Source organism: Lissotriton helveticus, chromosome 7 (genome assembly GCF_964261635.1).
Source record: "Lissotriton helveticus chromosome 7, aLisHel1.1, whole genome shotgun sequence".
Classification (NCBI taxonomy): Eukaryota; Metazoa; Chordata; class Amphibia; order Caudata; family Salamandridae; genus Lissotriton; species Lissotriton helveticus.
Genome location: NC_136068.1, coordinates 304,159,089 through 304,186,652, shown reverse-complemented (window position 1 = coordinate 304,186,652; position 27,564 = coordinate 304,159,089).

Here is a 27,564-nt window from a genome sequence, read left to right as displayed (position 1 = left end):
CTCATATTAATTAAATCCACATCCAGTCTGCTGTGCAGACTAGGGCGATGCACTTGTACCATTGGTGCTGGGAACTTTGTGTCCCTCCTGCAGTCGCAGGTATTGTGTCCGCCATAGCACAAGCGCACCCAGGTAGAGAGGAATACCTATGTGCGTTTTCGCTACCTAAGAGGCCTGCTTTTCCCATAGGTAGACCCTCAACGGAACAGACCAACTGCCCTCTCCACACCTGCCCCTTCCTGAAGATGTCTTGCTCCAAGTAGTAGCGAGAGAGATTAACTGGGTTGAAGAACCACTTCCCGAGACAGTTTGGAAATGGGGCAAGAGACTGCATTATTCCTTTGTGTTTTGAGACATATGAGTGAACTTCCAAAGAGGATGCTAACCTCTTCTTGGTTTACGTCTATCTCCTTCTTTAAACTAAGACATATTCCCAACTGCGTCCCGAGGACCCAGACTAAGTGTAACTTCGGCCACATGCAGCCCAGTGTTCGGGAGGCAGGATTGCTTGTCTTCCATCCAGGGGTATAGTACAATTGGGGTGAACCAGAGGGTGGAGGGAGGCTGGGCCACTGAGTCTGCAGACAGTGAACCGCTGACTTGCTGGGTACCAGTGGCACCGCATTAGGCTGCTGTGTACATACATGTGTGTAAGACCATAGCGAACGGACTGGCTGATAGTGGTGTGGAGTGAGTGTGTGTGAATCAGAGTGATCGTGTGTGGACTGCCTGTGATTCACGATAGTGGTCGGCAGCGCCACATTATACATTAATTGTCTCTATAGCACAATACCTTTTGACATTGGATTTTCCCGCATGGCTGCGGCCTACGGTGCTGCTAAAAAGTTTTCTTTTTTTGTGTATGTGTATAATTTTTATATTGTGCACCGCATAAGGATGCTCTCTCTCAGCTGGAGAAGGGGGTATATTAGGAACTGTCCATAGTCTGCATAATATTGATATCATAACAATACGGGTGGGCCTAGTACTGCTAGGAATATTTACGAATGTGTTTTATGCCCAAAAGTACATGATGGTCTTGCTATAATGATTGAATATGTGTGTTGAATATAAACGTTTTTACATTGTTTACTTTGTGTAGTTAATTTTGTGACACTCAGTGTTTTTATCTCAAGTGACTACTGTGCCTTTGCTTTACACATTGCCTCTATAGTAAGCCTAACTGCTCAGTGCCAAGCTACCCAAGGGTGAGCACGGGTTATACAGTGAGCGTAATCACCCGCCCTTGACGGGAATGGTAGTTCTGCCTTGCTGGGGACATGTCTTCAGCCAACCAGATGCAGCTGGTTCCAACATATGCGTTCCAAGGATGAAGCATGGGTGTTCCAATGCATCCACCCAGAATTTAAAGCAATTCCAGATTTATTAAGGGTTGTAAAGTTGGAATTGTGTAAAATCAGGATGTCTACCACAGAGAGGCGTAACAAGGAGAAATATGTTTATTTCTCCTTGCTACTTCCTCTTTCTATGCGTCTCCTGCCCCGGCTGTTGCAGAGTACATGCAGTATCGTCTTAGGAAAAGTCTTGACAAGGGGTTCGTAATAGGCTGTGTGTCAAGTGTCCCAGACCTGACCTCCCGGGCAGGATGGGCTGTACCCCCCGACATGCCACAAGGGTATCTGACCGAATATATGCAATTGTTAGAGTCCCACATGGTGGAGTGAATCAAAGTGATGTTTTGTCGTCATGAGGATGGCACCCACATTTTTCTTCAATAACATTGTCACAATATATACAGTTATTGCACTTCCTTGTCACTGTTCAAGGAGTATCAGGTTTCATGTTAGTGCTTGTTAAAATCTCTTTTAAGTTGTTGGATCTGTGGTACACTAACTTAGGTATCTCCAAGACAGTGTCCAAAAATCTTTTTCAGTTTGAAGAATTTCCCATCTTTTAAGAATGATCCTTCTGATTGTAGAACTGACTGTTGAAAATTTAGCTACAACAACTAATCTCGATTAATTCGTTTTTGACATAGTCCTATTAAATATTGCCTGTTCCCATACATCAATCTTTGTTCAGCTGCAGTGAGATCAGTTTCTGGATGTCTGCAAAAGCAGAACTTGCTTTCTGCTCTTGTATTGCAGATGTGTAGAGTTCACTAGTGGAAGCAATTCTTTGAGTATCATGAATTGAATATTCAAATTTAGACATACATATATTAGCATAGATAGGGACTCCTGTAAAACCCATGGATGTGCAATTCAATTGTAAGTAGAACTGATTACTCTATAGAAAGTAACTGTGGTGTAAAGCACAATGTACAATTTGTAGTAGAAAGATTTTCTTGGTACCTATTTCACTTTGTTTTAGTAAGGCAATTCAACAGCCTCCATGTCTTCTGAATGTGGGATAGACGTATACAGTGCATGTATAACCAAAGCTCATGTTAGTTATCAATATTGATGGTCTGCAGTTTGCTGAGGAAATCTGTGATATCTTTAATGTAAGAATCCATTGTTGTACTATTTGTTGCAGAAACTCATCCACATATTTGCCTGAATGTCATGTATAGAGCTGCATGCTGAAACGATGGGATAAAATCAAGTATTATATAATTATTTATAAATCATTAGTAGCATATATCATTTGGGCTATTTGGAAATGAAGTATACAATATTTTTTTGTTTGTTCAGTGATCCATTCCGTATCAAGAGCCTTCTGTAAAATAGTATCAAGCAATATTTGAAAAGCTACCATTGGGTCTTGATCAAGTCACATGTAGATCTGTTCATTGGAAATATGGGCTGTTGCCTTTTATTTATTTATTTTATTTATTTTTACCATTTGTTAAGCGCACTGTTACCGGGTGGTGTCCTGGCGCTGAAACGATACATTTTCTCCGAGAGGCAAAAGAATCCCTAGAGGTTAAAAAGCCATGTTTTGATATTTTTCCTGAAGGTCATAAGGTCATTGCTTTGTTTTAGGGAGAGGGGCATTTCATTCCAGATGGTGGATGCTCCATGGAAGAAACTGCGTCCTCCCCATCGGGCTTTCCTAATACGGTCAGTCATAACCAGGCTTTTATTAGCAGATCTTAATTGTCGTCCTGGTTTGTACAGTTGAAAGTGTTCTTGAAGGAAGGACGGACCTATTCCATTCACTGCCTTGAATACCATACAGAGAGCTTTGAACATAATACGTTTCCGTATTGGAAGCCAGTGTAGATTTCTTAGTTCCTGAGTGACCGATGTAAACTTAGGTAGCCCAGTAATCAGTCGGGTAGCAGCATTTTGTAGCGTTTGCATTTTGTTCAAAACTCCTTGCTGGGCTTGCAGATATATACTATTGCAGTAGTCAAGGCGGGACAGCACAAGTGCTGTCACCACCATTTTCCTGCTGTTACTGGAAAGAAAAGGAAGAATTTTCCTAATGGTTTTTATTATCCAGTGAATGGAGGAAGATAGGGCGTGTGTGCTTTAAACGAGAGTTGGTTATCGATAATCAGCCCCAGGTTTTTTACTGTAGTGGCTGGAATGGGTGGGGCCCCCATTTCATGAGGCCACCAATTGGGGGTCCAGAGATTGGTCACATTCCCAAAAAGAAGAACCTCTGTTTTTGAGGAGTTTAATTTGAGGCAGTTCCTGGCCATCCATGAGCTTACTGCAATCATGCAGTCCTGGAATCTTGCCGCAATTCCTTCCTCTCGCCCCGGGAGCAGAGATACCACAATTTGAGTATCATCTGCATAAGATGTTAATTCATAACCAAAAGAACGAATCACCGGGGCGAGGGAGGTAACATAAACATTGAATAGGGTAGGGCTCAGGGAGGAGCCCTGAGGAACCCCTCCTGGGAGTATAAAAGGGCTAGATTCAAAGTCTCCCATAGCCACCACCTGGATCCTGTCTGATAGAAAGGATTTCAGCATGCTCAGTGCAACTCCTCGGATTCCGCTGCCCTCAAGACGGTCCAATAGAATGTTATGGTGGACCGTATCGAAGGCCGCAGATAAGTCCAAGAGCACCAGGACCGCTCGTCCTCCAGCATCCATTGCTTTCCTGATTTCCTCAGTGGACTTAATGAGGGCGGTCTCGGTGCTATGACCTTCCCTAAACCCGTGTTGAGCAGAGTCCAGACAACCAGAGGATCGGAGAAAGTCACAAAGCTGAGCATTCATGACCCTCTTGATAAGTTTAGCCGGTAGTGGAAGTTTAGCTATGGGCCGATAGCTACTAGGGTCTGAGATGTCTAAATTTGGTTTTTTGAGCACAGGAGCTATTGAGACTTGTTTCCAGCATAGTGGGTATTGTCCCTCTTTAAACATTTTATTGAATAAATCTGCCAACATGGCGGATATAGGGGCGACTGCCAATTGGGCCACTGAGACTGGGCAGGGATCCCGGGGGAGCCAGATTTGGTTCTCAGTAGTAGCTTTTTTATTTCTTCTATTGTTACTGGCCGGAACTCCCCAAGTTCCATATTTTGTGGGTTCATTTGTGTGGTCTTATGTGATCCCTCGATGAGAGTGGGCCCCACTTGAGGTTCTAGGGCTGTAAAGATTTGCTCCACTTTGCTTAGGAAGAACTTGGCGAGAATCTCGCAAAGCTCCAGACTGGGAGGGATAGTGACTGAATTTGGAGTGAACAAAATGGTCACAGTCTGAAAAAGTTCTTTGGAGGAGTTCTTTGCTCCCTCAATTCTGGCAGAGAAATATACACTTTTTGCTTTTTTGATCATTTCTTTATATATCTTTTGGCTGGCTTTAAGTTTTTGTTTATCTGCCTGTGAATATTCAGTGCGCCATTGGCGTTCGAGTTTTTTACAAGACACCTTATAGTCTCTTAGTTCCTGGGTGAACCAGGGGGCTGATGGAACTGTGCGCGTCGGGCGAGATAGTTTGGGCTTGATTAGAGAAGTGCATGCATCATTTATCCAATTAGTGTATCTTTCAGCAGCCTCATTTACATCTGCCGATGGGGTAAAAGTAGAGGCTACTAGACAGTCCTCCAATGCTTTACCATCCAATTCCTTCCATGGCATGTAGAGCTTGGCAGGTTTCCTGTCCTTCCTTGCTCTAACTGACTCAGGCGGATGAATTTTAGAGAGGACCACTGAGTGATCTGTCCAAGCCAGAGGCTCCGAGTGGTTGAACTGAAGGTCAGGGTTATTTGTAAAGATACCGTCCAGCGTATGTCCCTTTACATGTGTGGTACCCCTTACCATCTGAGTTAGACCTGCCGCCAGCATGGTGTCCATTAAAATTGCCGTCTGAGGGTCTGAGTTTTCCTCTAAGTGAAAGTTAAAATCACCAAGCATAGTGAATGATTTGGCACAAAGGGCTTCTTCCAGGTAAGTACCGATTTCGTCGAGAAATTGGGCTTTGGGACCAGGTGGTCTGTATAAGAGGCAACCTTGGAATGTACAGTGGTTAGAGATGGTAAGCTTAAATCCTAATGCTTCCGTTGATTGGGAGGTCACTGTCTGAAAGGTGCCTTGGATCGAGGCGTGGTAGATAATAGCTATCCCACCTCCCCTTTGACCAGGTCTGTCCTGGACCCGACAACAGTAGCCTGTAGGAGTGGCAATAACTAAGTCCGGTCCTGAAGCCGCATCAGTCCAGGTCTCAGTAATAAATACGATTTCAGCTTTTTTCTCTAAGATTAGATCTGCACATTCAGTACTGTGTTTAACCAGTGATCTTGCATTGATGAGAAGGCAGTTAGTTGTGTTTTCTTCTCTATCAATATTTATCTGGTGGGGGCTACTTAGATCCTTAATAGGTGTCCATAATATAGCAGGTAGGCGGGCATGACATGTTGAACACACCTTAGGCGTATCAGGCATCTTTTTGCCCGGAAATATGCATCTGCAGTTTAATCCTCCCGTTTGGTTCAAGCTCATAAGATGGTTGCGGCTATATACCCTCCTGGGGTGGTGAATGGGATAAAAATGGCCAGGGGTTATGGCGCTTGGCGCTGAGCTGTCGCTGACGGGCGCAGACGGGCTTGCCTTTGGCGCGCCTTTGGCGCGCCGTCGGCGCGCCCGCTGCGCCCGCCCTCTGCGCGGACGGGAGGACGTCTTCTTTTTATCCAGGGTGGAGGAGGGCGTGAAGCATCCAACTACTGGACCGCTACCCTCTTCGTCTCCCCAAGATGGCGTCCCCACTCGTAGTCTACCGGCGTCAGCCCTGAATCGGCTGAGCCGGTCAAGGAAGCCCATGAGGGGCCTCAGAGCGACGTGATTCTCGCGCCGAGGGGCCAATAATGCATACAATTTATGTTGAACAAGTAAGAGAGCAGCAATTAAAATATATACAATTTTTAAAAAGAGGTCTTCCAATAATTTCTAACGTGCCCGTGGGCGACAGAGAAGAGCTTAGAATGCCCCCGGCTTTTCGCCTCAGGGGTGAAAACTATCGTGTCTGACTGCAGGCAATGAAAGTGCTCCTTTTGTAGGCTGGGCTTTGCATTTAAAACAATTTGTTCATCAAAAGCAATGCCCCTCTCTTGTCAGGCGATTTAAGTTAAAATTCTGAATGTCTTTGTATACTCCTCAGAATGCCCCATTCTGTTTTGGTTAAGTTTGGATATCTTATTTTCCTATTATTCAATTTTTCCAGTCTTTGGTGATTACGTTTTCAAAAGTGTATATCGTTTTATGTGATGCTGATGAAAAGAATTGGCTCTGTGGTTTGAACGCTTTGTATAAAGGAATATCGATATTGTTATCCGCGTGTTCAATAGTAGTAAAGAAATATTATATCTGCAGCGTTCTCATGAACTTGAATACAGCTATGTCAGTCTCTGCTTTATTTGAATGGTATGTGGGTACAAAAGAACTTCTCTTATCCAATAGCTGATTTGTGCTTTCTCAAGGAGACAGAAGAAATGTTTATGACAAAGGGCCCGATGTAGGTGGCCTATTACCGGTCGGTAAACCGGAAATTCAGTAAATGTCAGGCTTACCGACTGATATTGAGCCATTTCAGATGTAGGGGATGATTCGGTAAATACCGAATCGGGATTTACGATTCAGTATTTACCGAATCATTATTTACCGATTCGGTATTTATCGCATCGGTAAATGGCATGTAGGAAGCACTTTTAAGAGTGCTTATGTGCTCTAAGTATTCGCTATTTACCACCAACTATTAGTTGGTGGTAAATACGGAATACCTTTGAACATGCAAATCTGTGCATTTTCAACAGTGCCATGTGGCAGACATACATGCCCTTAGGGCATGTATTTGTACCACATGTGTACACAAGCACTATTCAGGGGTGCAACAGGGTGTCTATGAGACACCCTGCCACCCTTGAATGTTTCCCTATTTTACTGAATCGGTATTTACCGATTTGGTAATTCACATTCATTCCTATGGCCTCCAGGCCCATAGGAATGAATGGGAATCACCGAATCGGTAAATAACGATTCGGTAAATACCGAATCGTACCGATTCGGTAATACTTACCAAATAAATACCTACATCCCATTTACCGATTCTAAAATACCGAATCGGTAAAATTCGGTATATTAGAATCGGTAAATCTTCATTACCTACATCTGGCCCTAAGTTCTCGAATGACTCGGTAACCTATATTTTTCTTTTTCTCTGATTCCATCTGGGTTTTTTTCTTCCCAACCTTCACTGTGGTAACATTGGAGTATATTTACAAGCCCTTAATGACACTGGATGGTCACTTTTTATGATGCTCCGGTGGCATAGCGACATTACCAATTATAACAAGGTGGCGCTAAGCCACTTAACGTGGCTTAACACCACCTCGTATTGTATTGTAATATTAATTGGATTTATATAGTGCTTACTACCCTTGATAAGGTGTCAAATCGCTTTTTTGGCGAGTAGCATGCTACTCCCGAACCAAAAAAAGGATTAGTGGTGAATTAGCGTAGTGAAATCTGAAATTAATTTGAGCTGTGGAGAGGTTAGTCTGTTATATGGATTGAAAAGGATAGTGGAGGGATAGAAGAGGGAGGGGTTTGCATTTATATAGTGCTTGCTACCCCTGATGAGGTATTGAAGTGCTTTTCGGCGCGAAGCACCCTACTTCGGTACTCAAACAGGACTAGTATTAGTATAGGGCAATATGAATAATTTGAGCGGTGGGAAGGTTAGTCTGTTATATGGGTTGAAAAGGAATAGTGGAAGGATAGAAGAGAGATGGATCTAGTGCGTTTTTTGGGGGGGAATTCATAGCAGTAGGAGGAGGTTTGGGATGAGTATAGGGGAAGTGTAGGGGAAGAGTCAGATGGAAGGGTATAAATAGGCTTGTTTGGGAGATATGAATAGTAACAGAGGTATGAGATGATACAAGGAGGGGTCGAGCAGGGAAGAGTTTGCCTAACAGCTAGAGCAATTGACCTCAAAGCTGGTGAACCAGGTTTGAGTCTCAGCAGGGACGCTCAACATCCTGTGATTCTGGGCATAGTACTTAATCTACCTGTGCCTAACAAAAAATGGATGTGTCCATCTATAACACAACTGGTGGTCATGTAAAGCACTCTGATACCTTCGGGTCGAGTTTGTGCTACATAAAACTACTCCTCCCCTAAAATAAGGGGTTCTTTTGGGGATCATAGAAGTGGAATGGGGTTGGGGATCAGTGAGGGAGTGGGGGTAGAGGATATATTGAGGCAGGTATAGGGTGAGAAATAGGGTAGTGCATTGGAAAGATTAGGAGAAATGTTTGAGATGAGTCAGAGAGTTCAGGCAGAGTATACATTGAGAGAGGTACATGGTGAGATATAGGGTAGAGACACTGAACTAGACACAAAGTAACAAATACAAAGATACATAGGTACATGGAAGGTATACATGCACAAGGAAGGCAATATATGTAGATTTATGCTGTATTCAACAAACTCAGGCTTTCAAGTGTTGCTGTAAAGCATTTCTTTTGTAATTTAATAGTGAAGCAATTGTAAATAAATAGTTATGCTAAAACATTTACTTATTTATGCAGTCACCTATATACATGTTAAACATAGAATGATATAACTATAAGTAATATGTACATTTGTTAAGCAGAACTAACGAATATCCATACATTAAAGAATATAATTATTATACACCTTTATAGAAAGCAATACACATATGTAGGTACACATCTATAGTCCAAATAAATAGTTATATACAGAGGGATATGCTGTATATTTATGTTTGAGTATAACGGTTATGTCGAGAAGAGCCAACTCTTTGAGTATTCTTCTGAAGATACGGTAGTTATCCATAGATCTTATGTTTTCGGGGTAAATAATTACATAGTTTGGCTGCTTGAATGGGCAGGATATTTCCTTTCCTTGGATGGTGGGGTTTCAAGGCGAGGTGCCGATCTAGAGCGGAGGTTCTTTTGTTGAATTTATTTGTTGATTTTATTCCTGATGAAGAGCAGCCCTGTTCCATATATCACTTTGTGGGTGATACAAAGCAGCTTGAATGTGAATCTTCTGGCAACTGGTAACTAATGTAGGGCTTTCAAGGCAAGGAAGATGCAGGCTTGTGGCTTTATATGTAAGAGTAATCTGATAGGAGAGTTCTGAATTCATTTGTAGTCTTTTCATAGTTGTTAAAGGTGATCCGTGGTGGAGGTTATTGGCGTAATCAAGTTTAGACAGAACATGAGAGATAGTAGTCTGACCGTGTGTGGAAATCCCAGGAGGGGGAAGATGCGTTGCAGAGTTTTTATAGGACTGAAGCTTGATCTTGCTAGTTTATCCACTTGGGCATTCATTGATAGCTTGGAGTCCATGGTAATTCTGAGGTTTCTTACATCCTTTTATACTTAAGGTGGTGTTCCCAGATCATCAGGCCAGAAGGCGAGTGGGTCATAATTTTTCCAATCGCCACACATGGGCATTTCACTTTTGGAAGCATTCAATTTGATATGGCTCCATGTCATCCGTTGATCCACGGCTCTGAAACAACTGAAAATTGGTGAGTTTCCAATGTCTTTAGGGCTTTCCAGTTTAAGGAGTATGTGTGTGTCATCTGCATAGTTATAGCATGTGAGGTGAAATTGATTGATCAGTGCTGGTAATGACTTCATGTAAATGTTGAGAAGCATGGGTGAGATGATAGAGCCTTGTAAATGTGCCCCTTTCCGCCCGCAGTCCTCTAAGGCAAAGGGGCGTGCAATGGGTGTTGCAGTGGGCATTCCACAGCAACACCCATTGCTTTTTGACGCTGCCCCAGATTTACAAGGCTGGAGCAGAACCAAAAAGTAAGGCCAGGGAATACCTGGTCTAAGAATGGCAATACAAAGAGAAATGATTAAATTCTCCTTTTTTTGCCCTTTCTATGTGTGCTGCATTCTGCAGCAGATATAGAAAGTGCAAATCGCCATTATTGATTGTTTATGTGCAGGAAGGCGTCCCTTCCTGCACATAAACAATCACCCCTGCAGCACTGGCACCCGTAGGGGCATGGCGGCAGGATGCCTGAGCCGGCACTAGGCATGCTTTTTTAGCGCCAGCGCTAGACGAAACACAGGGGTGTACCGCATTCTTGTAAATACGGAGCATCCCTGCATTTTAAAAATGTCGGAGCGTGGCATTGTCAAATTTGTTGTAACCATACACTCCAACATTCTTTTGTAAATATGCCCCATTGTTTGCTGCTGGACTGGGGGGATGAAAAAAACCTGGTTTGTCAGTATGATCAAATGTAGTGGCAGCTTCATTTGCCTTACTGAATTGCGATGTTCTGCTCGTAGTTGAGGTTTCAACATCTGACACGCTACTTTCCTCAGATGTGACCTTAGATGTTTTTTTTAATAAATGTTTTTTGGAATAAACTTATGTCCATGTTTAAACCTCATCTAATGTATAATCCAAAGCATACCTTTAGAATTGTTTGATCTTGTGGTCATTGATCTCCTTTCCATAAGCATCTAATTTGCTGTTGATGTCATCCAACATTTTTTTTTAAGTCATATGATTCAATTTTAGTGGCTATTTCATATTTTTCAGCAGCTATATCTTCATCTGGGTTTTTCAATACGTTTGCAAGTTCTTCTGTTATTAAAAGAAGCAAATCTAAAGAACACTTATTCAGTATGTCATAACATTTTCCCACAAACTTTTTGTTTGCATTTCACAAATTTGTTTTTAAAATTACTCTGAGTCCACATGCTACGCCTTTAGCTTATAATATTGAATCAAAGTTGCAGCGAGTAACTGTTGATTTATTTCTCTCTGCGTCAGGTACTCCAAATGTTTGAAGAATGGGCATATAATGCTCTTTAACGTGCCTTCCTGCCGGGAAACATCCTTTACAACGCAACTTTTACCACGCAGTGCTTTCACGACGCAACTTTTACAACGCAAACCATTACAACGCATTGCGCTGGGGGGCGCTCGAGGATAGGGAATAGGTTTAATGTACTATCCAACACCTTCCCTACTATCCACGGGGACTGGAGTTGGAATAGTAAATTAAACTATTCACTATCCAGCGCCCTAAAGCACTATGCGTTGTAATGGTATGCGTTGTAAAACTCACGATGTAAAAGCATGCGTGGTAAAAGCATGCGTTGAAATGTCGTACATCCCTTCCTGCCTTGTTTATTTTATTAAGTTGCAGATTTCCAAAGATTCCTCATGAGTATACGCTGAGGTACTCACTCTGTTGTAAGTTAAATGTTCGATTTCATCAATCAACTTTATCTTGGTTCAGTGGGTGTAGCGGCGTAGCAAAGGGTGGATGGGTGGGCAGTCCCCCATGGGCGGCACAAGTTTTGGGGGTGGCAAAAGCTGGAATCGGCATCAACCCGAACCCCTCCCTCCCCCCACCCCCGCACCAAAGGACTTGCTACGCCACTGAGTGGGTGTCATTATTTGAGACTGAAAGACAGAGTGGACAAATAAATATGTGCAGTCCTAAATGTTGCAATCTGTTCCTTTTTTTTAAAAAGCTTCAATAACTGTGGCACTGTGCGATTCACTTTAGTGCTACCATGGAGTGTGTTTAGCCCATATACACGCAAATAATGACAATGATAGCTGGTCCTTGTTCTGGGAGTTGTCCCATAGTGCACATTTTTCCTTCAATGCTTGATGTGATGGGTGCAGGCTGTATTGTGTTTAGATGATTAAGTATAATGGGGTAACCCTGTGTCCCTCAGATCTGACTTTCTGCAGATGATGGATGGTACTGTGGCCCGTCTGTCCCACGACTAGAATTCATAAACAAGATTGATACTCCTGGGGACATGCTCAGAATCTCCTCGCATCCCAGCATTACATTCTGAGACATTTCCGGCCTTCAGAGGACTTACCACCCCCTCCCCTTTTCCTACCTTCCCTGAGGAAGACCCGCCGTGACCACCAACTGGGGCACCATAGGATTGAAACATCTACGCTTACGCTAGGTCCAGTACTACCGGGATTCTATACAACACAAGATAGGAATCTCTGGAGTGAATTCAGCTTCTGGCCTACAACACACTTGTATATAGCTAACCATGATTTCACTGTATATTTTGTACACCACTTCAGCACTGTGCACTATTGTCACTCCTATTCACTTTGTATTCTTGTAAATAATTTATCTTGACAGTCTACCTGTGTATTGTGAATATCATTGAATGAAGTAATTTTGATATAAATAATAACAACAAAGCATTCATCTCAGTTCTTATTCATTAAGTGCTAAGTAATATAGCTCAGTTCTTATTCTTGAAGTGTTGAGTGTTTGATCATATGATCCGTGTTCCAGAGATTGCTTTCCAGATTGCATTTTGAGCATCTTCAACTAACGTTTGTTCTACCCGACAGAACCATTTCTTGTTTAAATTGTATTGTGTTTAGAGCCACCCTTACTCTTTTCATGTAATTCTCAAAACAATTTTATTATATAATTATTTCAGCACTTAAATTGTATTCGGGCAAAGAATGGAGCCTACCTTAAAATTTGAATTGAAATTTCTCACTAGAAATAAACACTACACATTGATTTTGTGATGCGGATGTCGTGTTTCTGCATCAGGATGACCTGAACATCAGGTTCTGTTTCTGCACAAATCAAACTGATAAATTCAAGTGGACAATCTAAATATATGATCCATTTTAGTGTGAATTCCATGGACTTTCCAGACAAGAATCACACATTTAAATCTATATAGAAATATCTTTATTCTGTGGAAGTACAAGTGAACAGAGATATATCCATCCTGGGAATATCAGATAGTTTTGTTACCATTAGATCTCAGGAGTGAACAAACTTCGAAAGGGGTGCACTGATTTGATTCAATAATAAAATCCAACCAATGTGGATCTCTTTAACCTGTACTCCATTAGTGGAAGATAAGACTAAAGTTAGAAAGAGTCTCATTAATAATAATAGTCATCAAAGTGTACAATTAGGTATAAAATTGATAAATTGTACTTTGCTCTTGATGTCACTGATGTAATGTTGGTCCTTTCCCTGATCTACTGAATTAGAAAGTGTGGGATCTACATAAAATTATATTTCCTGAGGGGATATTTATTTTTCAAACTATGTGCACTTATGGGGATGAAAGGTAGTCTAAGGTGACGGTGAATGCAATTAAAAGTCAAATGTTTACTCTTTCTGGGTACTTCAGCCCGGACAGCAGTCCATAGCAAAACTATTGCAAATGATTTGTCTACCCAATTGGAAGCGACATATGAGCTTTCTCCACTAGTAATATTTCCTGGTTTTTATGAGATGGTTATTCACACAGGTGGAGTTAGCAGTTGCTTGTACCACCACGACTGCTAAACAATTATTTAAAAACCTGTTTATGCATTTCAGAATATATTTTCACAGGATTCTTTAGACTGTGGAGAAATAGTACCTCGTGAGACAAGTATCCCTATCCATCCTAATAAGGAGGGAGAGAGTATTTTCTGTCATAGGCCTCAATGAAGCCTTTAGCAGAAATGCTCAACTATTTGGAAGAAAAACACATCACACATACCATTCGCAGAACTTACAGCAATCCATATTAGGGACCATAAAGCCCCATGGCCAGTGGAGATTAATGAATGAATGAATATAGGCTTTATAAAGCACGAACTTAACCCAGGGGCATCAAGGCGCTACGGCTAAGGATCAAGATCAGAGATGTCCATAGATAGAGGGCTTGCATAGAGCCCCGTAAATTGGATCAAATGGTCCATTAATCTAGGAGATCCACACATATATTAATCGGGGTTTTTCCCAGACTGAAGAATGTAAAGTCTTCACTTGTATCTCTGGATATTGTAAGGACCCTGTAAAAAAATCAGATCAGTACACATTAGAATTTTGCATTTGGTAACAACGGTATTACTGGACCCGGACTGATATAATCTTGCTCAAAGCACTTGCATATTGATTCCAGAGGGGTAAACTGAACTAAGTTGATGATGTCCTAATTTGGCAAACCACAATGGCTGTACATTTTTGGGAGATCCTTTTTTTGGAAAAGGAACGGGGCCCCTGAATTAAGGATAAAACTACCCTGACAGGGAAAATACTACTTTGAAAAATGACAACACCTGGGCACGGTGTATTTCACATTAAGCAGACATAGAAGCTCTAGACTAAGTTTAAGTACGCATTCATAAAAAGACAATTACTAACCAAAGGATAAGTTTATGCAATTTATTTTTTCATTATTCTTATTCTTGTTTTTTTTAAAGAAGATTTTTTTATAATATATAGTCAGAAATATAAATATATTTACAATATTAATACTAATTTATAGAACACATGTTTTATCCTTTTTTGACAATTGACACATCTTGTATATGGATCACTGACATAATATCGACAGACAGAATATCTACATACAAAATTATCGACACAAAAATATCGACATCAAAAATATCGGAGTTATATCTTCATAAAGGTAAGTACAAAAATATCGGGAAAAAAATATCGCAGTACAAAAATATTGAAATTAAAAATATCGTTTTTTAAATGTATTAATAATAATGTAAAAATAATTTTAAAATACATATAATTTTACAAATATTAAATATAAACATTAACACATATTTAAAAAATAATAACTAATACATATACATTTAAAATAAATTTAAAACTCTACATATAAATTAATATATATACTTACTCCGCATATTGCGACAGTAGGAAAAGCGTTGGCTAGCGTTGGGGTAAAAATTACTATTCCCACTCCAGAGGGTGCAACAGTAGGGAAAGAGTTGGATAGCGTAGGGGTAAAAATTTCTATTCCCACTCCAGAAAGTGCAACAGTAGGGAAAGCGTTGGATAGCGTAGGGGTAAAAATTACTATTCCCACTCCAGAGAGTGCAAAAGTAGGGGAAGCGTTGGATAGCGTAGGGGTAAAAATTACTATTCCCACTCCAGAGGGTGCAACAGTAGGGAAAGCGTTGGATAGCGTAGGGGTAAACATTACTATTCCTACTCCAGAGGGTGCAACAGTAGGTAAAGCGTTGGATAGCGTAGGGGTAAAAATTACTATTCCCACTCCAAAGAGTGCAACAGTAGGGAAAGCGTTGGATAGCGTAGGGGTACAAATTACTATTCCCACTCCAGAGAGTGCAACAGTAGGGAAAGCGTTGGATAGCGTAGGGGGAACAATTACTATTCCCACTCCAAAGGGTGCAACAGTAGGGAAAGCGTTGGATGGCGTAGGGGTAAAAGTTACTATTCCCACTCCAGAGAGTGCAACAGTAGGGAAAACGTTGGATAGCGTAGGGGTAACAATTACTATTCCCACTCCAGAGGGTGCAACAGTTGGGAAAGCGTTGGATAGCGTACGGGTAAAAATTACTATTCCCACTCCAGAGAGTGCAACAGTAGGGAAAGCGTTGGATAGCATAGGGGTAACAATTACTATTCCCACTCCAGAGGGTGCAACAGTAGGGAAAGCGTTGGATAGCGTAGGGGTAAAAATTACTATTCCCACTCCAGAGGGTGCAACAGTAAGGAAAGCGTTGGATAGCGTAGGGGTAAAAATTACTATTCCCATTCCAGAGGGTGCAACAGTAGGGAAAGTGTTGGATAGCGTACGGGTAAAAATTACTAATCCCACTCCAGAGAGTGCAACAGTAGAGAAAGCGTTGGATAGCGTAGGGGTAAAAATTACTATTCCCACGCCAGAGAGTGCAACAGTAGGGAAAGCGTTGGATAGCGTAGGGGTAAAAATTACTATTCCCACTCCAGAGGGTGCAACAGTAGGGAAAGCGTTGGATAGCGTAGGGGTAAAAATTACTATTCCCACTCCAGAGGGTGCAACAGTAGGGAAAACGTTGGATAGCGTAGGGGTAAAAATTACTATTCCCACTCCAAAGAGTGCAACAGTAGGGAAAGCGTTGGGTAGCGTAGGGGTAAAAAATATTATTCCCACTCCAGAGAGTGCAACAGTAGGGAAAGCGTTGGATGGCGTAGGGGTAAAAATTACTATTCCCACTCCAGAGGGTGCAACAGTAGGGAAAACGCTGGATAGCGTAGGGGTAAAAATTACTATTCCCACTCCAAAGAGTGCAACAGTAGGGAAAGCGTTGGGTAGCGTAGGGGTAAAAATTACTATTCCCACTCCAGAGAGTGCAAGAGTAGGGAAAGCGTTGGATAGCGTAGGGGTAACAATTACTATTCCCACTCCAGAGAGTGCAACAGTAGGGAAAGCGTTGGGTAGCGTAGGGGTAACAATTACTATTCCCACTCCAAAGGGTGCAACAGTAGGGAAAGCGTTGGATAGCATGGGGGTAAAAATTACTTCCCACACTACTCCCCCTTTAACACACAACACACTACACATACAAAAAAACACAAATACTATAAATATCAATTAATCAATTAATACAAATTAATATTATTAAATTTATGTAATTATAAATGAACTAATTAACACATATTAATTAACAATAAATACCAATAAATAAATACAATCTCTTAAATTAATTAAATTTAATTATATCACACCCTATTCACCTATAAACACACAACCCACTCCACATAAATAAATAACATCATTTAATCACTTAATATTAATTAATTACCAATTAATTATTAATTAACAATAACAAAAAATTAAATATATTAGCACATTAACTCTAATTAATTTTATTAACTAATTAATAATAATTAATTACCAATTAATTATTAATTAACAATAACAAAAAATAAAATATATTAGCACATTAACTCTGATTAATGTAATGAACTAATTAATAATAATTAATTACCAATTCATTATTAATTAACAATAACAAAATATAGTAAATACTACTACATTAACTCTAATTAATTCAATTACCTAATTAATAATAATGAATTCCCAATTAATTATTAATTATAAATATTTAAAAAAAATATTAAGTAATCAATTATTATTAAATTACTACCCACCCTATTCCCCTATAAACCCACAACCCGCTCTGATACTAAAACGCAAAATGTAAACAAAATTACTAATTTCCAAACATACATTAAAAAACATATTTAACAAACATATAAACAACATAATAAAATACATGACACTAAACAAAATTTCGATATTAGTAAATTTCGATATTAGTAACATACATACCTTAAAAACGATATTCTGTCTATCGATATTTTGCACATCGATATTCTATACCATCGAAATTAAAACATCGATATTATTGTATGCGGATATTTTAAATTCGATATTTTGTCTCTCTACCATATACTCATTTCTCTATATATCAAGTAGCAAGATTATCGTATTTTCAATTCATTTTTGCACACAACAATTTTTCCATTTTTCATTTGGTCAAAAGAAGTTAATATTAAAACACATTAGTCAAAAAACATTGATGTGCAGAGACTGGTGGCTTGTTGACAATGAAAAATGGAAACATTGTTGTATGCAAAATTGAATTCAAAATAAGATCATCTTGCTACTTATCCTTTGGTTAGTATTTTTCTTTTTATGAATGTGTAATCAAATTCAGTCTAGAGCTTCTATGTCTGCTTAATGTGAAATACAGCGTGCCCAGGTGTTGTCGTTTTTCAAAGTAACATTTTTGGGACATCCACCATTTTCTCCCCAAATTACCATTGTCTTTTTTAAAAGCTCCGTGGTCTCACCAGCATATGAATTTCTTGGGTCACCAGATAAGTCCTGCGTGACTAAACCCCGAAACTAAAGTTGAAGCTCTCCTGAATTGAAAACACTTAGATGATAAAAGAAACTGAGGAGCTTATTTACAAGGCCCCTGCGCCACAAGAGCGGCACTTTTTTGCACACTACGGTGGAGCAAAATGATGAGCCATATTTACAAGGCCATGAAAAGCAACCCTGCGTGGTTTTTCATAGCCTTGTACATATGGACCCCTTTCACGTATTACTCTGTGTGAAAGGGGCATCCCATGGGTGTTGCAGTAGGTGTTTCCACACAAAACCCATGGATTCTGACACATTCCAAGATTTACACGGTTTCATAAAGCTGGGAACGCGTCAGATTCTAACGCCTCCCCAGGGGAAGCTTTAAAGTGGCAGGACGAGGGGAAATACCTTTATTTCTCCTCCTTTTTTGCTCCTTCTATGTGTACTGCATTCTGCAGCACACATGGGGCAGATTCCGATCTCGGGTTCGGGATTAGCGGGTCGGATTCGGAGGCTGAATTTCCGTCCGGTTCGTACACAGGTCCGGACGACGAAATACGATGCGAAAAAGCGCGAAATCTCCGGCCAAATCGTTTCCATGCCCGAACCGCTCCGTAGGTCTTGACCGTGAGCTAACTGTGGAGTGCAATGGAGGCGAATTCCGACTGAGCCAGTACGATGCGCAAATCAGACAGCTGGATTGAGTCAGAGCTTCTGGCTCGCAATAGCTCCCGGAGCTGGTCTTTGGAGGTCTGCATCGGACCCCCTGGTACCGGCAGCCTTACGGCTCGGACACAGGGGAAGACCCTTGGGTCTCCCCAACACAGGCATGTACGGTGTGGATGGCACTGGCGCGTACACACTGTAGGGGCGGACTTGTCCAGAACGTACCCATTCAATCAATGCGAGCCCGTGTACGCGTTGTACGACCGGCTCCCATTGACTTCAATGGGAGTACGACCGAAACTAGTCCGAAAGCATACGGCCGCATCGTACTCGCTCGGTCGGACTCCAGGAGTCCGGATCGGTTGGAAAACACCCCGGGTCCAGCTTGGTCAGAGTGATTTCCGACTCAGATCGGAATCGGCCCATTAGAAGGATAAAAATGCCATCAATGATTATTTTTGTGCAAAAAGATGTCCATTCCTGCACAAAAATAATCATCCCTGCAATGCAGGCACCCTTGCACCTTGGTGCAATGGTACCTGCATTGGTGCTAGGCAGCAAATTGTGCACAAGTGCAGAGGAAAGCACAGGGATGTGTGTATCTCTGCACTTTCCTAATGACGCAGCTCAGCGCAGCAATATGGCTTGCAGCATACGCTGCATAATTTTTTAGTAACTATTCCCTATAGTTTTCTCTGGTATTGTAATAGTGTTATTTTAGTTTCTTTTTTTGGAGTGGGGTGGAGGCTTGACTTTTCATATAATTTTACATGATCATTTGTGGATTTTTCTTTGCGTTGTTTCTATGCACTTTGAAAAAATTGTACATTTTTATGTGTTTTTATAAGAGAATTTAAATTGTATTGCTTTTTAGGTTTCGCCTGGCTGCGCAGGCGAAATCTTTTGATCTACAGTATGGGGCTTTAACCCGCCTCTCTCTTCCATTGGCTAGCTCCATAAATGGAGGCTAGCCATTGGAAGAGATGGTTGTCAATCACTCTTTCCCCGTCACGACGCGATTCGTGGGCGTTTTTGGGTCTTTTTTTTAAGTCCTGCCCCTTTTCTCTCCATCATTCGGAGGTAGGCGTTCAACTTCTTAACTCCTCTGTACGACTGCATCGACAATGGTCACTTAATATTTGAAGCGGTTTTGTGCGGTTTCAAATTAGGGGATGTCTTTAAAATGTATTTGAAAATTAACCCTTTTGTGGCATCCGGAGTATTCAAAACCAACACACACAGATTATTAGTAGGCACACACTGGTGTATAAACATAAAATACAAAAGCTCGCAGAAAAATACAAAGAGACTTCGTTAATGAAACAGATGTGCCTCTATAGTTACAGTCTCCTCCCATACCACTGAGAAGCACCAGCATGGCGGCCGGCGACGCGAAATCCCCGCCCACTCGCGGAAGTCTAGCCCTAAGGAGTATTCAAAACCTGTTACTCTAGCAACCAAGGCCGCGCGCACCTAGGCAAAAACTTTCTCGCCCCCCTAAAAATGTCACACAGGACCTTGCACACCCCTGCACGCAGCGGGAAGATCCAGGCCTGGGAAATAAGCCCAGAAGAAGCTACTGAGGCACATGAGAAGAAGACGAGTTGTGGATGGAATGCTTCTTCGTCAGTGGTCCGGGGCGCACCCCGGGATGCAGCCGACAGGGAGGACAGTGGCGGGGGTCAGCAGGTTCTGCTTCGCGGGATATTTTCTGTGGGCAAGCAAAGCTGCGACGTACAACTGACGGACAGCAGGCTGGTCTGGAGCCCCATCCTGCCCGAAATACCCCCAGGTAAGTACCTGAAACCTGGTGGGAATCTCCGGGATACCTTCAACAACCTCCATTACTACATGTTTGTTTCTTCGGGTGACAGCAGTAGAGCCACGATATGGTATTATGAAACAGACGTGGGCGTGGCCTACTGCGGGTCACACTCCTCGACCACACCCACCAAGCGCACATCTAATATTCCCCTCTGAAATGTCTCAGTCCTCACATCCTGCCCCTCCCCTCCCCTCCCCTACAGAGGTCGGGCACATTAGTCATGCCCACGCTGCCCGGAGTGTAGCTGGACACACTTCTCTTCATCCCAGCATTGCACAGAGTAGCCCAGCACTCTCAAGTTGGCTAAATTCTTAGTCGTGAGAAATAATTTGCATGTTGATGACACAACCTTTGACATTGAGGACTTCACATGAAGGCATAACTGTAAAATGGTAGAACTGCAGTAAATAGATGTAAAACGAATAAAGTAACAGGGAGCCCTCCCTAAAGTAACCATACAAAGAAAACAGCACCGACTAAAGAATATGCAACATAGTGTTCAGTTGAAAAATGTATTGTCCTTAAAGAGATAAATTAACTCATGAGCCTAATAAAGCTGCAGTAAAAACAAAAAAAATAATCTTGGAAAAAATGTTTAAGTTACAAAAGAGATAGAACACTAGAAACGGAAAGAAAATGGTAGCTTCTGTGAACTATATGGAGTAAAATAATTTTGAGTTGACGGTGCCGGGACATACTTTAAAAACCCTGCCCAGTGGTGCGTCCGCAGCCTCGCCCCTTCTTTTTTTGCCTGGCACACTCCCGCAGGGACCATTGCTGCAAAACACTGCTACTGACCGCTGCCAGCTCCTAATGGGCGTCATTTTCATTTACATTTATTTAATCTAACAGCCCCCACCAGAGCCCTCAATGACTCACCCATCAAATGGCTTCATTTGAATGTTTCTCGGCTGTATCGGTCAGTTGCCTTATACACCAACGTGTCCGTATATGTTGCAGAAGGCACGGCTATTTAATAGCCCCACCTGCACGGGTGGGTGAGTATGTGTACTCAGAGAGTAGAGAACAGCTATGGTAAGAGTCAAGATTTCTGCTCTGGATGACAGGAAAGGTGGCTGTCTGTCAGTGTGTGTGTGTGTGTGGGGGGGGTTCTGTCTGCGTGTGTGTGTGGGGGGGGTTCTGTCTGTGTGTGTGTGTGGTTCTGTCTGTGTGTGTGTGGGGGGGGAGTTCTGTCTGTGTGTGTCTGTGGGTGTGGGGTTCTGTCTGTGTGTGGGGTTCTGTCTGTGTGTGTGTGGGGTTCTGTCTGTGTGTGTGGGATTCTGTCTCTGAGTGTGGGGTTCTGTCTGTCTGTCTGTGTGGGGTTCTGTCTGTCTGTCTGTGTGGGGTTCTGTCTGTCTGTGTGGGGTTCTGTCTGTGTGGGATTCTGTCTGTGTGTGGGGTTCTGTCTGTGTGTGGGGTTCTCTGTGTGTGTGTGTGGCTCTGTGTGTGGCTCTGTGTGTGTGTGGGTGCATGTGGCTCTGTGTGTTGCTCTGTGTGTGTGTGTGTGTGGGTGCAAATGCAATAGGTCTCGCATTTGCGAGAGATTAAGCTATTGGCATTGTAAATGACAATGCCATTTATTTATCTGTTTCAAAACCAACACATAAATAAAAATGTTGTCATTTACAATGCCAATAGCTCTAACTTTTGCAAAGGTGAGACCGTTGCATTGTAAATGCTTGTTTTGATTGGATTCGAAAAAGACTTTCCCATTTTTTACTTCTTAAAAGTGTCCACTAGCAGCAGTCAAATTGTACTACTGGCACACTAGCTGTTTTTCATTTAATCAGGTGTGGGAGCGAGAATCAGCAAGGGGGCGGGGGACAGTCCGCCCTGGTCGGCACGAGTTTTAAGGGCAGCAGCCCCCCTCCCGCTCTCACATGAGTTTGCCAAGGGGTGGCAAATGCAGCAATTATTGGCTCTTCAGCACGGCCGCGGGGCGGGAAAGACAGAAAACGCCACTGGCGGCAAAGTGCCTAGCTACGCCACTGGCGAGAATGTAACAAACCTCCTGCTCGTTTGGGCAGTATGTCATTGAGCATGGCCACCAGCAGCACGCCAAAGGAAAACTCATCTGTGCCCGTCCATGCCCAGATCGTGCTCAGACACGCTGCCAGTTTTTTTTACCCATTTTCAGTTGAAAGGTCGCTGTACTGCTGCATCTGCTTGTTAAACCTTAATTTTCCCTTTTCTCGGGCACTAATGAGAATCTTAAAGTGTGTACCTTCTATATTGATAATCCAACATTCAGTCTCTCCTTTCCTTACCTCGTTGTTTTCCTTGTGTGACAGTCTATTATCAAGCCTCCTTATTAATGCTTGTTCTTTGGGAAAAAAAACTGCCACGCCATATATGTACAATATTGACACCGTGAGGTATATTTAACAAGCCTTTGTGTTGTGCAAGGAGACCCTAGGATAACACAAATGTTTCAGTAATATTTACCAAGGCATGCAAGGGGCGATTTATGCTGCCTTCTGTGGCTTCGTAAATAAAGGTAACGCAACGTAGCCGCTTGGGCTGTGTTACATTACATTTAAACTTCATTCTCATACAACTACCCATGGATTTTGGGACATTCCCAGATTTACTGAAGCTAGTAAATCTGGCAATGCTTCCAAATGCCACACATTAATGCCACACATTAATGTAATTAATGAGGAGAAATATCTTTATTTCTCCTAGTTAATTCCTATTTCCACATGTGCTGCATTCTGCAGCACACACAGAAATAGGAAAATGCCAATACGGATTGTTTTTGTGCAAGGAGGTGTCCCTTTGTGCATAAAAACTATCTGCCCTAATGCAGGAATAGGCCACGTTACAACGCATGCAAATATTTTGCATGCCATTACAACGCAGTCATTACAACGGCCGCGTTGTTACGGCGCATACAATTACAACTCAAGTCGTTACAACGACTTGCTGTAGGGGGCGAGCTGGATTTTGGAAAAGTGTAGTTTACTATTCTAACTCCAGTCTGTGCAAAAGTAGGGAAGGTGTTGGATTTTAAATCCAACACCTTCTGCCCCCTATAGCACGTCGTTGTAATGACTTGCGTTTTACTGGTTTGCGATGTAACAACGCGGTAGTTGTAACGACCGCGTTGTAATGGCATGCGATGTATCGTATGCTTTGTAAACGCTGTTTCCCGTAATGCAGGCACCCTTGTGCTATGGTTCAACGGTCCCGGCGTTAGAGTTAGGCTGCACACATTGCGCCAGCACACGGAGAGAGCAGAAAATCTCCATATGTTTAAAATATGGAGGATTTCTGCCCGCGCCCTTTCATGCAACGCTACACAGCTCAGCAATTTTGCTTGCTGCCCTGCGTTGCGCGAGAGATTTTTGTTTAAATTCTGTTTATTGAATTTCAAACAATACAGAGGTATACCAAATTCAGCGAGCATGAATGACAAGAATAACAAAGATGTATTGAGATGCTAGAAGTAGAGGTTGCTCCTCTTGGTGTGCTGTAAAGGAAAGAGAAACAAAAAGGAACAAGCATTTACAATGCAAAGGTTTCGCCTTTGGAAAAGTTTGAGCTATTGGCATTGTAAATGACAAAATTTGTATTTATGTGTTGGTTTTGAAAACAGATAAATAAATGGCATTGTCATTTACATTGCTAATAGCTCTAACTTTTCCGGAGGTAATGGGGAAGGGGCTCCAAAAAAGACTGGTGCACCAGGCGCGACCAGTGCTAGGACCAGCCCTGGCTGGGAGACTTAACACCCTCCCCCCCCACCCTTAAGTTCTGGTCTAGTTGCGCCCCTGGTCATATGATGTGCATTGCAGCACCCCCACAGTGAAAATTGTTCGCAGCACTACTGGCACCGACTTGTTCAAACAGGAAGTAATTCTACTTAAAAAAAAAAAAAAGCCAGCCTGGTCATGTTCATGGTATTTGAAGGAGGCTCTCTGGTGTGCGTCAGTGCCTCTTAAATTGGAACATCCATGAGATTCCTAGGAGCAAAAGCGGAGAGATGCAAGCATAACTTTTAAAACACCCAGTAACTAACTGGATAAACCAAATTTCACTACAATAAAAAAAAAGCAAGCAGAAGTAAAGAATCTACGGGATGCACGAGACATGCAACCTTTGCTTTTGTTTTCCTCCACCCAGTCCACATGGGCTGGGACTGGAATATTTTCAAAGGGGCTGGTTTTATTCCAGGCCTTATTTGGTCTCATTAAGAAAGTCTCCCGCAAGCCAGCCTGGGTCCTGTAGGGGAGTGCAAGCGCACCCACCGGCGGACGCTGCACACGCCCGCAAAGAGCTGGGAAAAGTGACTTCTCAAAGCAGGAACCTTGTGAAAAGAGGTGTTGGTTTACACAATTAATAACAGAGCCACCGTGAGATTATGTTCAATGTCACTCTAGCGCCAGTTAGGGTACCATTAAGTTGCCTCACGCTAATGAAAGAGTTAACAGTTCCAGTCGGGGAGGATCTGGTCTCTCCAGTAGCCTTCTCACCAGTAACAAATCCGGCACAGAAACTGCTTCTAAACCTTCAGGGATCGTTAAACACCGATAGTGCTGCCTTGTCCTTAAGTGAGAATTTCGTGGTTGTTGTTCTTACAGTCTCACAGTCTTACAGTGTGTTTTGATTTCTAGGTACATAAATTTGAAAATGTTTTAGGCTGTCTTCGTAAAGTTTGCAGCCTTACTTCATGTTCATTAAAATACGCTGTGTTGTCAAATAAGCTTAAAGGGGGAAAAACCAGAATGACAGAGCTAAGAACAAGGAGTGAAGCCGAATGGTGTTAACGGATAGCTAAACCCTGGAGTGCAGAGTTGGGGACGAGCGCTAATATGCCTCATGATCTGGAAGAAAAACAAGCATTTACCCTCGAACCTGAGGAACCTGTGGAACGGACGGCTAGTGGCTTCTTACTCTCACCGCATTCCCTAAGCAGATGGGGATTGGGGTTGTCAAAGATTGGTTGAGGAGTATTCTGAGCCCTCGCGGTGCTCTACCGACCTCCACATATTTTGTTAAAGACTTGTGCTCCCACCACTTCGTTACTTCACTTTTCATCTTTTTTTCAAGATCTTTTAAAAGAAATTTGACATCATTGTCCGTATTAGATTCCAATGTTCTTGTATCAGTACCGTTACTGCCGACTTTTGGTAAATTACTGAACAGCTCGTCTGCGGCTGCCTCTCGCTCGTGTCCTGCGTCTATGGACATTTTTAGAGGATATCTCCGTGAATATTTGAACCTCAACCTCCGTGAGTTCAACAACTTGTACTGCCAAAGGTCCTCTCACCCCGCCTACAAAAATGCTGTCTCACTCACCAGTTTTCGATGGATTCCTTTCGGGAGTCCTCCGACTCAACCGATGGTGTCCTCTCACTGGCGTATGCTCTCCCGGATGGCGGGAGGGGGCGGGAGGGGGCGGGAGTGGACACGGACGGCGGGAGGGGGCGGGAGTGGACACGGACGGCGGGAGGGGGCGGGAGAGGACACGGACGGCGGGAGGGGGCGGGAGTGGACACGGACGGCGGGAGGGGGCGGGAGAGGACACGGACGGCGGGAGGGGGCGGGAGAGGACACGGACGGCGGGAGGGGGCGGGAGAGGACACGGACGGCGGGAAACGTGCACAGGACAGCGAGGGGGGGGCGGAAAGGCACACGGAGGGGGCGGGAATGGACAGACTTACAGTGAAAGGGGAGGGAACGGGAAAAAACGTAACTCCGCCCTGGGAAAAAATCTCGGGAACGCCCCCGAATCTGGTCCGGCCTTGACGGACAGATGTCTGTTCCAATGGCTAGCCTCCATTTATGGAGCTAGCCAATGGGACAGGGGGGCGTTTTCCATTTTCCTTACTAGAATCAAGAGATTTCTCTGGAGGCGGAGCTAAGAGCTCCGCCCTCCAGCGAAACCTAAAAAGGGAAGGGGGATAGGGAACATAGGGAGAAATGGTCACTCAGCTGAATCATGGTACAATATTCACAGGTTAGGTGGCGACTTAGGAAAGTCCAGATCATGCGGGGAGCTGCAGAGTATATCATCTATTGGTCCGGTCAGAGCAAGATGGGATGGTGCACCACCTTATTGCTCAGAAGACCCAGCCTCAGCTCCAATTTGCTTATTTTCTACAATCCTTAGTTGAGCACAGAGATACAATTCAAGGGGGTGCCAGAAATTCTTAGGCCAGGAGCTCATGGGCATTAGTTCCAAGTAGGCGGCAAGTTGTTCCTTACAGTACGATGTGTCCCTAAGCCAATCAGCTGCAAGCGGCAGCGCGCTTCTACCCCATCGCATCACAGCCCAACGCTTGAAGAGCAGGAGAAGGATCGCTGTCAATTTGCGTTTTTCAGGAGGCAAGTCTTTACCATAGCCCTGCAGTGCAACTCTAGGACTGCGCTCAAGGGGGTGTCCTTTGACATCCGCAATCATTGTGAATATTTCAGCCCAGTAATAAGAGATTCCTGGACTGTCCCAAGTGAGGTGTTAAAAAACCAGTGGTGGGAAAAGAGCAACGCACACAACGTGCATCTGTGCTCAGGCCCATCTTGAACCGTAGCTCGTGGGAGTGATAGAGAGGATGGATATATTTTAAATGAATATGGTGGAGTTGATAATTGGGGGAGAGTGCACATGCTTGGGCAGATCAGTAATGCCACGGTTCATCTGTAAGGTGAACCGTTATGTCAGTGTTCCATGCATTCCGGCTCATCAGAATGAGTCTTGGTGGAGTGTTCTGCATCCCAGCATAGAGTTACGTTATGAGCCTGCATGGAGAAGGGATAGTCAAAGACACTTCAAGCACTGAAATGTAGGCAGAGCATCTGGGAATGAGGTGTATATTGTTGGGGTTGCAACGCATAGTTGATCATTTGTAAAATTGTCTAATATGTTGATATCTTCACCTTGTGGAGCTTGCTGAGGTGAGAGAAAAGTGTCATCCGGGTATATCACACCAATGAGTCCCTGCACAAGGCCTGCATGAACATAGTGAAATCTGGGAACATGAAGGACTCAATCCCCTTGTATTTCGATGCAATGTACGGGCA